This window comes from Eulemur rufifrons, chromosome 8 (assembly GCF_041146395.1).
Source record: "Eulemur rufifrons isolate Redbay chromosome 8, OSU_ERuf_1, whole genome shotgun sequence".
NCBI lineage: Eukaryota > Metazoa > Chordata > Mammalia > Primates > Lemuridae > Eulemur > Eulemur rufifrons.
In genome coordinates this window covers 18,468,390-18,478,567 of record NC_090990.1, presented here as the reverse complement: position 1 = coordinate 18,478,567, position 10,178 = coordinate 18,468,390, and the positions used below count along the sequence as shown (strand labels likewise).

The 10,178-nt window shown below is 54.6% G+C and overlaps 1 protein-coding gene across 2 annotated transcripts in view; it reads left to right on the top strand.

The window, feature by feature from the left end:
• AHDC1 (AT-hook DNA binding motif containing 1) overlaps window positions 1-8,741 on the top strand; it is a 64,025-nt gene extending 55,284 nt beyond the window's left edge. Inside the window, exon 9 of one of the 2 annotated variants that reach the window (XM_069479642.1) lies at window positions 8,084-8,741. The gene's annotated coding sequence lies outside the window, so the exon portion shown is untranslated. The remainder of the gene's footprint in view (window positions 1-8,083) is intronic. The other variant, XM_069479643.1, reaches the window with a different exon arrangement.
• Window positions 8,742-10,178: the final 1,437 nt, after the last annotated feature.

The window sequence follows — 10,178 nt, the reverse complement described above, 5'->3', positions numbered from 1 at the left end:
TGCAGATCTGAAGCAGGGCAGGGAGAAGCTGCTTAGGGTTTAAAATGTCAAACTCTTGATCCTTCTCAGTGGAGGGGAGATGGCTCCTGGATAATCCAGAAACGAGAAATAATCTAAAAGACCATTCCTCCCGACTCTGGGTGGGAAAATGGATGGGTGTGGGGGCTGGGTGTTTGGGCAGGTCACAGCTCAGTGAAATACATAATGGAACCACCCAGTGAGGCCCGAACGCAGGAGGAACTGGGATGCCATCCAGCCCCACATTCTGGCCCCGCTCCCCACTCAGGGCTGGGAGTTAACAGCACTATCCTCAGACCGATGCATTCAATTGTTCCAGAGACATCGGTCCAGCACCTCCTATGTGCCAGGATTTGGGGGCACCACAAATGAAGTACTGGTCCTCAGGGGGCTTCCAGTTTAGAGGCAAAGACAGTAAACAGAATGACAAAGCATTTGCTAATTACAGCCATGAGAAAAGAGCCAGGAGCCAGGGAGAGTCTGCAGCAGGCTGACCTGCCCCTGAGGCTGGTGCCTGAGGGATGAGGGGGCTAGAGAGCTAGGCAGGGGGTGGGAAGAGCATTCTGGGCAGAGGGAGCAGCAGTGTATAAAGCCTCAAGGCAGGAAAGGGCTGAGCTCTGAGGAACCGATAGGAGGGCAGGACAGCTAAGCGAAGAGCAAGGCAGGCAGGGCTAGATCATGCAGGCGTTGGAAGGAGTTTGAACTTTGTCCCGGACAAACCGGGAATCACTGAAGGGTTCTTGGCTGGAATGCCATGGGTCACCGTGAGCAGGGCAAGCACTGAAGTGAGGAGACCAGCTGCAGCCTTCCAGACAAGCAATGGTGGTGGGCCAGACCTCCTCTCCTCTCTAAGATGGCACTCCAGCTTCCTCGTCTAGGGCAACCCCCCGGTGCCAGGGAATGATCAAAATCATTGTGGGGGTGAGAACAAGTTGGGGATGTAGGGAAGGAGAGTAGCAAGGAAGGAGAGTTAATAGAGGGAGTCACATTGTCAACAGAGGACTTGAATAGAGAGGACAGTGACGCACTCGTTCACCAACAGGCAGTGAGCAGATTTGATGCTGGGCACCGCAGAAATGGTAATTCAGCTCAGCCTCCCATCTCGAATCCTCCATGCCCATCCAATGCCAGGCACTGGGGAGACAAAGCAGGCATGGTGCTTGTCCTCAAGGTCAGCATCCACTGCAGGAAGCTAAAACAAATACACAAAGAACCTGAAAACACCTGGTAGAAAGTGGCAAATGCACAGAAACAAAGATTGTGCACCAGGCAGCTGGGTGTTGTGGTCAGATGTCGTCCCTCTGCCCCCTTGGTGAGAAAAGGGACACATATCTGTGCTGGGCCCTTTGTGTGACACTGTCTCACCGACCCTTCACAGCAGCCTGCAAGGTGCCCCCCACCCGCATCAGAGAGTTGGGGAAATGGATACAGCTATGAACCTTGCCCAGGGCATCTGTAGGTAGTAAATAGTGGGGCCAGGATTGGTCCCCTCCGAAGCCTGGGTGCTCTGCCACAACGGCTGCCTCCGTCCACGCCACACTCCTGATTCCACAGCTGCAAAATGACAATCCCTACAACTCTTTCTGAGACTGACATTTTAAATGGCTTTTGAGGTTCTGTGGAAGAAGCTGCACTTGAGCTTGACCTTGAAGAATAGGCAAGACTTGGACACACAGAGACGGGGGGATGGACATTCCAGGCAGAGGGAGCTGTGGACAAAGGCAGGTCACATCCCCATGTGAATTAGATGAAAGCTCAGAGGAGACAGAGTGGGGAGGTTGGGACCCGACTAGTTTGAGAGTTGTGGCTGACAGGACAGGGAAGAGAACAGATCAAGAAAGCGGGGGCCTTGGTCCCAGGCAGACACCTCCTCTGGTCCTCTAGCTGGAAAGTAGAGCCAGACAGACTGGCTCCACATTGGGCCCATGGGCTAAAGATCAGTCCTACCAGATCCTTGGGGACAGGGGTGGGAGGGGGGCAGAGTCCTCCAAGGTGTTCAGGAATCTCCAGTCCCTCTCCCCTCCCTACTCCTCTCAGGCCTGACCTGAGGCCAAGAGAAATGTCACAGGTCCTCCAAGGTTACACCAGCTGGGGCCTGACCAGAGCAGGAAGCAATTTCCAAGGCCACCATCCAGCCGGGGTCAGCAGGCATGCCCAGGCCTGGGCCTGGCCCCAGCTGCTCTGGGCTTTGTCTCTTCGTGTCTTGAAACCTCAAGAGGTCACTTGATCTTGCCTTTGGCTCTGAGCAAGAGGTTTCACATCAGGGCTCAGCCAGTCCCGCCCTGCCTCTTCTGGGTGCATGCTCTTCCCCACTCTCTGAGGCCGTCCTCCCTACCTCTTGTGTCTCCTACAGCCACGTTCACGCCGGGCCTTCTTGTTCTGAGCCCTCATTTCCTGTAAATGTAATCTCCCCGTGAACATGCCCTCACACTCCTCCTCTCCCATCTCCCCACGTCCCGGAGCAGGGCCCCAGAACTGGCGAGGAGCCTGCCTGTGGATGCACACAGGCCTCCATGCACAACCTGGTTCCATCCCTTACCAGCTAGGTGCCCTGCTGAGTCATGTCACCTGGTGAGTCACATCACCTCTCTGCATCGCTTGTGAGAATTAAATGAGATTATGCGTGAAGCCTTCAGCCCAGTCCCTGGCACACAGTAAGCACGTAATCAGTGGCTGGTGATGGGTGGATAAATACCTTCCCACCGACTGAATTCCGGGGCCTCTGACCCAGTCTGCGTGAGTCACGTGAGTCACACACCTCCGACCCTCGCCTCACGTGCCTTTGCTCAGGACCACATAGCCAGCCCTCCCTCCCCTGCTTCGCTGCTAGGTAGGCTCGTGTATTCTACTGCAGGTTTGGGGCCTTCGAAAGAGACTGAAATACCACCTGGTTCTTTGCCAGAGACAAGATAAGTCATATGCCCCATCCCAAGGGACCAGAAGCCCAGTGGACAACAGGACACAGACTCAAGAATGACCTGTGTCAGCGAGGAACTCTGTCCACGCAGTTATCCATGCCAATCCTCTCCCCCACTGCAAATAATCTGAAAGACATTTTATTATGACCAGTATGTTGTGATTTTCCCCCTGGCATATTTGCTGTCTTTGTCAGCATAACCTTTGCCGCCACAGTGCCCTGTATTTGTGCCAGAGGTCACAGAAAGTAGGTTAATTCTGTGTTCAACACACATGAACAGGGATCTGCTCAGGCCAGGCATTACATCCAATGCCAAGGGTACCACTAAACCAGGCAGGCAGTGCCCTGCCCTCTTGGGGCTTGCAGCCTATATGCAGTGTTGGTTCGAAACCTCCGCGTGGGCTTCACTCTCTAGAGAATGGACGGGAACGCTCCCTTGAGAATGATCAGGGACCACTCTCTTGCACCCTGTGAGCAGGGCAGGCAGCAGGACCTTCCTGGAGGTGGAAATAGGTCTTGACAAATTTGAGACTTCAGAGGCCGTGGCCCCAGCCCAGCCACCTGGGTCTCTGGCGCAACGCCCACGAGAGTCCATTCTCCCCATTGTGGCTGCCAAAGTGCTTGCTTTTCCACATTTTTAGATGCATGGTATCTGGAGCCCCTAAAATATTTATTGGAGGAATTGATTAAAACACATCTGCTCCTGTGACTCCATTGCCTAACGCCTTTTGATTGCATCCTTCCCTCTCCAGCCTCCTTGCCTGCAAACTAAAGGCCCACCTCCCTAGCATGGTATTCAAGGTATTCCAGGCTTCTGTCCTGGCTCCCTGCCTTTTTCAAACCCAACCTCTCTTACCAGCCCCCAGAAGGTGTCAGTTCAGGAGGGAGCTTTCAGGGGGGCTGTCTCCTGAATGAGACCTGTGCTTTTGCTGTTCCCAGGCCTGGATGGCCCTTTCCTACCCACCATTGCCTCCCACCTGTCAGTTCTGTCTTTCACTCAGACATCACCTCCTCCAAGAAGCGTTCCAGGATCCTTCCCAGACCCAGTTAATCTTAGCCCTGTGTGCATCCATGACAGCCCTTCCCGGGAATGTCCTCACCACGCCATCAACCCCTTTAGGCCGGTTACTCATCTCTGTGCACCATCCTCCCCTCCCCACCCCAGTGCCTCATCCTGCCCTGGACAGTTCAGGTCTTTTTTTTTTTTTTTAACTTTGAGTAGAAGAAAAGCATGTAGAAGAGAGGGACAGTTGTAAGAAGAAAAGTTAAGCGCTGTGGGGTGTGGGACAGTTTCACCCACTGTCATCAGGAAATGCTCCTAAAAGTGGGACAGGAACGGGGTGTGTAAATAAACCAATTCGAATTCTCAGGGCTAACTGGGCTTCTGAAGCTCTCCAAGGACAGCACCTCCCAGTTTACAGAGAGGGACAGGGACTCACCTGAGGACTCAGCAGCCCAGTCATTGACACACAGAAAGGTGGAGCCAAGAAGCATGCTTGGGGATCGCCTACCATAGCTCCATGGTCTCCAGCCCGAGGGTGGAGACCGTGTGTGTGAGACAGAGACGGTGGATCTAATCTAACCTCCTCCCCAGACAGGCAAGGAATGTGAGGCCCCACGAGGCTGGTGGGTGACCATGGATGTGAACCCTGTTGGTCCTGCCCAGCAGTGGGGAGGCAGGGGAAGCGCCCTGGGGAGGGAGTGGCTAGCAGGGCTAGAGTTTAAGGGATGCCTCTGGTCAGTAGTGGACTCAGATTTTTAAAAACGTCTCTGGGGTAGGAGGAGAGCTACACACATCCACACCACACAAACCCTCCAGCCCCAACTGGGAGCCTCACTGATACTTCAGTAAACTCCAGGTCCCCCCTACCTGACCAGATTTCTGCATATCAGATGCGGTGTGAGTGCCCAGAAAGCAGTATCCTGTCCACATCCCGGTGGCTCACAGACCTGACTGCCTGAAAATGTTTGAAGGATGGATCAGCCTTTGGGCAGCCGTGATTTGCCACTGGCCCCTTGTCTTTGGGGCACCATCTGGGGGACCATCTCAGTGCCCAAAGATCTCTCCCATCACCTGTTCGGCCCCCCTATTTTATAGAATAGGAACTGAAGCCCAGAGAGGGAAGAGACTTGCTCTAGGTCACACAGCAAATCTGTCTCTCAAATTCTTCTGTTCTCTCTTTGCCTTCTGCTCTACTGCCTTGTCTGACATTGAGACCCTCCTCTGGAGGGCAGAGACTGGAGAGTGGAGGTTAGACCTTCACTCGTGCCCTGGCAATTAGTGGGTGTGAATACACGTTTGCTGGTTGCTTAGACACACAAATGTGTGTGCTCCTTTTCGGGGGAGAGCAGCTCTCTGGACAACCTGATTTATATATGATCTGCAGCACTTTGACTCTCTGCTCGGCTGTCCCTCAGTGCTGCCGGTGCCAGCCCCCACTGACAGGCAGGGACCACTTAATGCCCTGGCACCTCAGATGGTAAAACTGCTGGAGCGTGAGGACTCAGTGCAATGTGGCGGTGCAGTTGTTCATCACGGAGGCACTGAAGGTGAAGTCTTAGGAACGGTGGTTGGTGTCCTGGGGGCCAGGTGCATGCTGGCACTGGAGAGCAGAGGTACCACCTACAGGTCTCTGCCCTGGAAGAGCAGGGTAGGGAATGGCCAGGGCACCGTAGCTATGGTAACAGGGCAGTCTTAGGAGGCGTGCTGGAGGCGTGCAAGACCTGAGCTGGACCGGACTTAGATCAGCCGTCGCTCTGTCATTCAGTCAGCGCATGTTCTTGACCCCAGCATGTGCCGGGCGCTGTGCTCAGGACTGAGTTGAAGAGCCACGGTCCGTCCTGCCAAGACCGGGTTAGGTGCCCCCAGGACTTCCCTTCACACAGCCCCCATCCCTTTGCGTCGTAATTGCCTGGTTTGGGGTCTGCTTTGCTTCCCCCTCTGCTCTGTGAGCCTCTCAAGGGCAGGGACCTGATCTGTCTTGGTGTCTGTTTTGTTGAACCTAGTGAGGTCAGGGTTATACACAGCCACAGCGTTCTCCCTTCTCATCCCCTCCCCAAGAACCCCTGGGCTTTGATTCCCCCTCCCCCACTCCCTACCATCCCCCAGATTCTGCCAAAGTCTGTGGCTGGCCACGTCCTGAGAGCTGGGGAGGGCGGTGGGGGGAGGAAGGTGAGAGGCGATGGGCGGCTTAGCAGAGGGTGAGAAAGCCTCCTGCTGCCTGGCCGCAGGCACCGCGGGAATGGTTCTGGCAGGAGTAGCCTGCTGGGCTGAGATCACCATGGAGACCTGGCTTGGAGAGGGTCACTGGCAGTGGCGAAGGGCCGGGAGGGGGTGGGCGGCAGCAGGGATTTGTGCAGAGGCTCCCAGCCTGCCCCGTAGCCCTTGGAGGGAGCAGGGAAGGCTGGGGTTCAGCGCCATCAGCTCGCCAAGTGGTTTGGAGCTGCCCATCTTAAATCTCCCCAACACTTTCACCCCAGCAGAGGTTCTTTAGCTTGGCAACTGTTCTTCAATCACAGTAAAGCTGTCCTCTGGATAGGTGCCCCCAGCCCTCCGGCTCAACCAGTCACCCCAGATACCATGGTCCTGCCCCCTAATGGACGCCCCTCTCATCTCTGCAGCTGAACTGTTTACCACCTAGCTGTGGAGAGCCGACATCCACCCCAGCAGCACCCCTGTCCCAAAAGCTGCTTTCTCCCTATCGCCCCAGTTGCAATACAGCTGTCGCCCTCCCGGGCACACCGCTTACCCCTACGGCTAATGTTCCATCCTCTCCGCAACTGCAGGAGACCTGACAGCTTAACAAAGATGCAGCTCTTACCCTGCCTCTCGCGCCTCTGCCTGCCACCTGGTCCAATACACCCAGGTGGGGTGCTGCCCCTGCCTCTGCGGGAGCCCACCTGGTTCCTCTGGCCCTTGGGGCAGTCCTGGCAAGTCCAGCCTCAGGACAAAAGTCGTCCCTGGGGCTGACTGCCCAGCAGACAGCAGCCAAGGCTGAGCAGAATTTAAATGTGGTCCTGTTGGAAAGGGAAGCCAAGAAAGTACAAGGGAGGAGAGGCTTTCTGTCGCCGCCTGGTTCATGTCGCTGTGGGGGAGGATGGATAGGCTTGCCGAGGAGTCTTAGGAGGCGGTTTTAGCACACCCACTGCTACCCCTTAATTCTGGTGGACATGGTCACACAGTGTGGGGGATGTGCATCTCAGGGCTCGGAGAGGAGGACAGAACTCCAAAAGGACTAGGCTAATGGCTGGAGGTCTTGGGAGTGACCAAGCCCAGCCCTGTCCTCTGGATACTTTCTTGTTCACTCCAGCAGAGCTGGGAAGCCAGGTGGTCTAGCCAAGCTGGGGGTCTGAACAGGGAAGTCAGGTCCACGGCGCCCCTCCTTTCCTGTCTAGGAAAAGGAGGTACTTCCAGTCTCCAGTGTCTGGGGATCGTAGGGACTGGGGACTTGAGAGTCTCTGAGCTTCAGGAAGGCACGGTTCAGCCAAACACAAATGGCTCTGTGTCAGACAGACTTCCTCATCACCTCACCTCTCTGAAGAACAGAATGGCATTGGTGGGGGCTGGGAAGAGGGCTGGACTTTAGAAGAAATGAAAGTAGTGGTTCACACCTGTGCTGTGGCCCTGTCTTCCTCATTGTACCATCCCTCAGAACAGCCTAGGTTGGAGGAGCTACTAAACTCATTATGCATGAGGAAACAGGTTTGGAGAGCCCAACTGGCCCCAGAAAAATATCATTTATTATGCATTTATGGATCAGGCTTCATCTACCTTAAACCACTGAATCCTCCCAACAACCTGTGGGATAGTTCTGTTATCCCCTTTGTACAGATGAGTAAACTGAGGCTCCCAGAAGTTCAATGACTTCCCAAGGTCATAGAGCTATTAAGTGATGGTGCTGGTTTTTGAACTCAGCTGTGCCTGACTCCTCACCCAGCGCCGCCTCCACTTCTTGGTGTGGGGCTTGAACATGCCTGTCTGACAGATTGGGAAACTGAGCTAAGAGAGGGCCAAGTTTTCTGGGAGAAGGAATAATGCAGAATCCTGGCGGGAATTAGGTGGGGGTCTCCCTCCTGGCCCCCCAATCTTAGAGCTCAGAGTGTGTTCCTGCGGCTGACCCCTGCCTCTTCTCTTGTGTTTCTTTGCAGCTTTCAGAAAACCAACGCCAAGACCCCTCCCTGCGTCCACATCGTCCTCTGGCAGGAGCGCCTGCCCCTCTGCCTCCCACCCTGCCCCCCTGCACCCCCCACAGCCCCATCTCCCCCCCACCCCTTCTTGCCCATCTCCTCCACGCAGAAGCCGAAGGTGAGCCCTTTCTGCACAAAACCAGCAATTGTAAATACTTTTTAAAAATGTACAAAACTTAAAAACAAAACACAGTTTTAGAAAAAGACAAAAAAAAGAGAGAGAGAGCGAGAGAGCGAGAGCGTGTGCAAGAGGTTGCGAGCGGGGCCCCGAGGTGTCCAGAGCCCCTGCAAGTATGCACTGAGAAATTTATCTACAGGTCGTTTGACAAAAATGAACAATATCCTATTTATTGTATATACTGTTTTATTATAAATCGTGGATTGTATATTGCATTCTGTAAACCTGCTGTGGTCCCGTGGTGTGCAAATTCGCATGGTGGGGGGGAGGGAGAAGAACCTCTTGCGGGAGCTTTTTTTTTTTTCTTTCTTTCTTATTTTTCACTCTTTTGGGTTTTCTCTTCTGTTGTTGTTGTTGTTGTTTTCTGTTGGCAGGACACACCCAAAGATCCAAGTTTGTATTAAAAAGAAATGAAAAAAAGCAAAAAAAAAAAAAAAAAAACCAACCTCGTGTCTTGTGAAAGGGGGGTGAGTGAGGGTGGATGGAATGGAAGGGACAGGGCTGGGTTTTGTCACCAGCCACTGGTCCCTCAAAGGAGTTGAAATACATACATGTGTTCCCTGCCACTGAGTTCTCCCTCCTGCCTGAGATCCGGGACACACACCCCCACTCCGTCCCGGGCCCTGGGCCTCCCCTGCCTCTGCTGAGCTCCCCACCCTGCTCCCGAGGACTTCCAGGCCCTTGGTCCCTGCATTCTGTCCCAGGTCCTGGAATTCTGCCTCTTGGACCTTCACTTTGCCCTAGATCCTGGGTCTCCTCTGACTCCGAGACCGCACCGCCCCCCCAATTCTATCCCAAGTTCCAGGTCTCCCTTTCTCTGACCCCTTTTTGTATCCCCAAATCCTGAGTTTCCCGTCCCCGAGGAAGCTCCATTATACACCAGTCTTGGGTCTCCTGCTTTTGTCCTATGTCTCCCTGGCCTTTGGGCCCCGCAGTTCTACCCCGGTTCAGGGACATCTCTCTTTGCAACGCTCATTCCAGAACCCTTGCAGGACCCCCCCCAACTTTCCGCTAGGACTGGAGTGCCCCCTGTTTGCGTGTCTCCCATTCGCCCTGGGTCCTGGGTCTGCTCTGCCTCCAGGCCCCCCCTTTTACTCCAGCACACTCACATCTGCTTATGCAGAACCCATGGTGTGACCAGGCCCGTCGCCCCAATGTTTCTTTGCCCTTCTCTTTCCTTCTACTCTGAACCCCAGGTGCTGGGTCTGTATTTCCTCCCAGCTTGGGCAAACTTTGAAAAGAAAACTCCTGATCCTCTGCCTATTGCTGGTGGGCCTAGAAGAGCAAAGCTGTTTCCCCCTCCCTGACGTTGGGGTGCTCTTGGCTGCCCCCACCCAAATAATGCCCACTTTGGCCCCCCTGGTCTGTAGGAAGCAGTTGTTCCCAGAGACCCATTTTATATTAAAGCTCTGCTGAGTGTGGCTTCTCCTGTCCATCCTCAGCGAAGCTCGGAGATACACCAAGGGACGACTCCACGTGGCCTGCCCTCCCTGACCCAGCCAGCAAGGCCCAGGACTTAGGAGAGTCAGGGGAACCCTTTGTCTGAGGGGGAAACACACCCCCACCTTCGGGGCACCCCATCTGGAAGAAGAAGCAGGAGGACTCAGGTCACAATCCCCTAAAGCTGTAGCCTCTGTGCTGGCTGTAAAGGCTCATCCACCCACCAAGCCCCCTCCTTGTGTCCCCAAGACTGAAACGAAGACTTCATCCTCCTCTTCCTGTTGCTGAGGGGGAAGACACCAACACTACACTCAAGCCCACAATCCAGTACAGAGCTGGAAGCGGGGGGCAGGAAGCAGTAGGACCCCATGAGGATCAGGGGGCCAGGCTAGAGTGCTAGGCAGAAAGTGAGGGAGTTCTCGGAGGAGGAAAGAGCAT